This window comes from Halictus rubicundus, unplaced genomic scaffold (genome assembly GCF_050948215.1).
Source record: "Halictus rubicundus isolate RS-2024b unplaced genomic scaffold, iyHalRubi1_principal scaffold0041, whole genome shotgun sequence".
NCBI lineage: Eukaryota > Metazoa > Arthropoda > Insecta > Hymenoptera > Halictidae > Halictus > Halictus rubicundus.
In genome coordinates, this window is record NW_027488582.1 from 521,945 (window position 1) to 526,868 (window position 4,924).

Consider the following 4,924-nt stretch of genomic DNA (forward strand, 5'->3'; position numbering starts at 1 on the left):
TTCTCTATCCTATCCTATCCTCTATCCTATCCTATCCTCTATCCTATCCTATCATCTATCCTATCCTATCCTGTATCCTATCCTATCCTCTATCCTATCCTATCCTCTATCCTCTCCTCTCCTCTATCCTATCCTATCCTCTATCCTATCCTATCCTGTATCCTATCCGATCCCCTATCCTATCCTATCCTCTATAATATCCTATCCTATCCTCTATCCTATCCTCTCCTCTATCCTATCCTATCCTGTATCCTATCCTATCCTCTATCCTATCCTATCCTCTATCCTCTCCTATCCTGTATCCTATCCTATCCTCTATCCTATCCTATCCTCTACCCTATCCTATCCTCTATCCTATCCTATCCTCTATCCTATCATATCCTCTATCCTATCCTATCCTCTATCATATCCTATCCTATCCTTTATCCTATCCTATCCTCTATCCTATCCTATCCTGTATCCTATCCTATCCTCTATCCTATCCTATCCTCTATCCTATCCTATCCTCTACCCTATCCTATCCTCTATCCTATCCTATCCTCTATCCTATCATATCCTCTATCCTATCCTATCCTCTATCATATCCTATCCTATCCTTTATCCTATCCTATCCTCTATCCTATCCTATCCTGTATCCTATCCTATCCTCTATCCTATCCTATCCTCTATCCTATCCTATCCTCTATCCTATCCTATCCTATCCTCTATCCTATCCTATCCTGTATCCTATCCTATCCTCTATCCTATCCTATCCTGTATCCTATCCTATTTTCTATCCTATCCCATCCTCTATCCTATCCTATCCTCTATCCTATCCTATCCTGTATCCTATCCTATCCTCTATCCTATCCTATCCTCTATCCTATCCTATCCTCTATCCTATTCTATCCTGTATCGTATCCTATCCTATCCTATCCGCTATCCTATCCTATCCTCTATCGTATCCTATCCCCTATCCTATCCTATCCTATCCTCTATCCTATCCTATTATCTATCCTATCCTATCCGCTATCCAATACTATCCTCTATCCTATCCCATCCTCTATCCTATTCTATCCTGTATCCTATCCTATCCTCTATCCTATCCTATCCTCTATCCTATCCTATCCTCTATCCTATCCTATTCTATATCCTATCCTATCCTCTATCCTATCCTATCCTCTATCCTATCCTATCCTCTATCCTATCATATCCTGTATCCTATCCGATCCTCTATCCTATCCTATCCTCTATCCTATCCTATCCTGTATCCTATCCTATCCTCTATCCTATCCTATCCTCTATCCTATCCTATCCTCTATCCTATCCTATCCTCTATACTATCCTATCCTCTATCCTATCCTATCCTCTATCCTATCCTATCCTGTATCCTATCCTATCCTCTATCCTATCCTATGCTCTATCATATCCTATCCTCTATCCTATCCTATTCTATATCCTATCCTATCCTCTATCCTATCCTATCCTCTATCCTATCCTATCCTCTATCCTATCCTATCCTGTATCCTATCATATCCAGTATCCTATCCGATCCTCTATCCTATCCTATCCTCTATCATATCCTATCCTATCCTCTACCCTATCCTACCCTATCCTCTATCCTATCCTATCCTGTATCCTATCCTATCCTCTATCCTATCCTATCCTCTATCCTATCCTCTATCCTATCCTATCCTGTATCCTATCCTATCCTCTATCCTATCCTATCCTCTATCCTATCCTATTCTATATCCTATCCTATCCTCTATCCTATCCTATCCTCTATCCTATCCTATCATCTATCCTATCCTATTCTGTATCCTATCCTATCCTCTATCCTATCCTATCCTCTATCCTCTCCTATCCTCTATCCTATCCTATCCTCTATCCTATCCTATCCTGTATCCTATCCGATCCCCTATCCTATCCTATCCTCTATAATATCCTATCCTATCCTCTATCCTATCCTCTCCTCTATCCTATACTATCCTGTGTCACGTCTGCCGACGTGTTGCTGCGCTAGGTTATAACTAGATGTCACGCCTATCGACATGTTGCGTTAGCTTCTGAATAGATGTCGCGCCGTCGGGATGTTGTGTTTAGTTATAACTAGATGTCGCGTTAGGCCATAAGTTGTATAATATATAGATAGCCACTACATTACATCACATAGAATTCTAAGTCCCGTTATTACGTCACCGCGCTCTAGCGAGCCCCACTACGACGCGTAATACGTCACGCGCCCCTCCACGCGATCTCCGAGCGAAGGAGGTCTGGACAATTCCCGAGAAAGTCGGTTCTCATCCGCGACCTGGTCGCGTCAACATCTCGCGTTTCTATCTTCAAGCGTTACTATATCTAGCGGTTCCAATCTTAGTATTTAGCGCCTTTGTATCTCAACTATTTTTGAATATATATACTTAGTGTTAACCATTCAAATCCTGTCATTTATTATCCACCAATCCCGCGCAAGAGAGTGCCGCGTCGCGCCGGTTGTAAACACTAATCACGCCAGTTATCTCGCCCTCGCGTGTCTAACAATCCAATCCATTCGGCGAACGTCCGCACCATCTCGCGGCCGCGCAGCATCAGGACCAATCTCCAGGGAGAGAGAGAGAGAGAGAGAGAGAGATCGACCTAAGAGGGACAAGGACACCGACCCATTCTCCGTAGCCAATCCGAGGGATCACGGCTGCCCCATCTGCCTCTGTTTCTTGCAATCTGTCCAGGACTGTTGGTGAGTAGCATATCTACATATTTATGTGGAACCGTGGACCCGGCTAGACTTCGAACGTACGAGTCGAGTGAGCCAAATGGTTGTAATTTTGAAGCGTCTCTCCGCGGTAAAATCGCGAAGCGTCTTTACCATCGTGTAACCAACCGCGGGACGTAACAAATTGGTGGCAGCGGTGGGATCTCAACCACCACGGTTCAAAATGTTAAAAACTCCAGACGGTCCCGCAGGAAATCTTCGCAATAACTCATCGAAAATGTCCGAAGATGAAATTAAAATGCTACAGAGTCAACTCCGCGAGAAAGAGCGTAGACTCCGCGAAGAAGCAGTTGCTTTTGAAGCGGAAAGATCACAATTTCTCGTCGATGCCGAGCAGGCAAAACAAAAGTACCGGAAAGACCGCGACTCCCTCCGCGACGCCCTTTCGGATAACGCGAGTCTCCGCGCAAAAATCTCCCAGTTGCAAGGAGATACTAAGGCCCTCGACGACCACCGCGTGACGCCGCGACCTATACCAATTCCGGACGAAGACGCGAGTCGTAATCTCCCCGGCACAAGCCACGGTCAACCCGAAATGCCGTCAGAAAGCGCGAGCTACACGATGAAAGCCGCTATAGACTCGATCCCCACGTTCGACGGGAATAACATGCCCGTGTTACAATTCGTACGCACTTGACGTCGCGCCCGTGACCTCGTGCCGACCCAAGCCGAGCAAACCTTGGCTAAATTGATAATTACAAAATTACGCGGTCGCGCCTACACAGCTGTAGAAGACGAACACCTAGACACCGTCGCCCACATCTGCAATCGCCTTAAAGATGTGCTAGGACCGCGACACTCAGTTGATCATTACCGCGGCGAAATGACCAACATATATATGAAATCGAACGAGCACATCCTCGATTTCATTAGCCGCGTGAAAGACCTCCGAGCCGCAATACTAGATTGCGACAGATCGCGTCCCAACGTTGCTGACGTAGACGCATTGACACGCGATAGCTTCATAAGCGGTCTAATACCAAACCTCCGATCCGGAATGCGCACGTACCGCAACGCCCCGTTGAACCGCGTTTTCGACGAGGCCATCGAATTCCACAAGGAAGCGGAAATCGACAAAATCCGCTACGACCGCCCAGAGCGACAGGTGCGATTCACCGAATTCGGAACCGATAAGGCTGGTAACAACGACACCTCACACCTGTCCTCGCGTTATAATCAGCGATCGGATTACCGCCGCCCTGAGCGATCCTATTCGCCCTATCGCGATAATGATAACGCGAATCGTAACAGAAGCCCGACGCCGGACAGATACCGATATCAGTCCCCCTACGCAACGCGACACGATTCGCGTGCCATCCGAAACGATATCACGCGCGATAACCCTCGATCCCGCGATGCGTATATGCCGCCCCACCATGACTCACATAGACCGGAAGTCGCACCGCGCTCACCCGCTAAATCCTGCAACTACTGTAAGAACGCGGGTCATGACATTCATGAGTGCAGGAAGCGCGAGTATAATAATCGCATCCGTGGAAACCAGTCGGGAAACGGACGAAACCTCTCATCTGCTTCGGGTCCCCGACGGGAGGAAACGAGTCCCCGCGACCCACACCGAGTTCGAGCAATAAGCCAAGAGGAGCCCAGGGAGAACCGCGAGCCATCTCCCGAATCGAACTAAGGTCCGATACCACCGTGCCCCACGTCCGGGTCGCTTGTCCCGAGCTTCGCGACGAAGCGAACTTAATGGTAGATACCGGAGCTGAACCGAACATAATTAAGATCTCGCTACTAAAACCCGGCGTGTCAATCAATACCAATAACGCTGTAAATATATCCGGTATCACGGAAGGGCACGTATCGACTCTTGGCTCCGCGATGTTGACGGTCGACGAGACCGAAATAGAATTTCACGTCGTGCCGGACGCATTCCCAATTCCTACCGACGGAATACTGGGATCAGCATTTCTCGCGAAAGGCGCGGAAATTTCATATGTCCGACACTGCGTTTCGTGGAAGGGGAAAGACATACCCTTCATTAACTTAAACACGTGTCACATTAAGGCACGATCTTCTGCGTGCATTGCGATACTCGCCACCGGCCCCGAATTCGGCTACGTACCGAGGTGCGAGCTAACGACCGGTGTACTCGTCCCGCATTGCCTCGCCCGCATCTCCGACGGAAAAATCTTTATTAAGGTTATCAACACG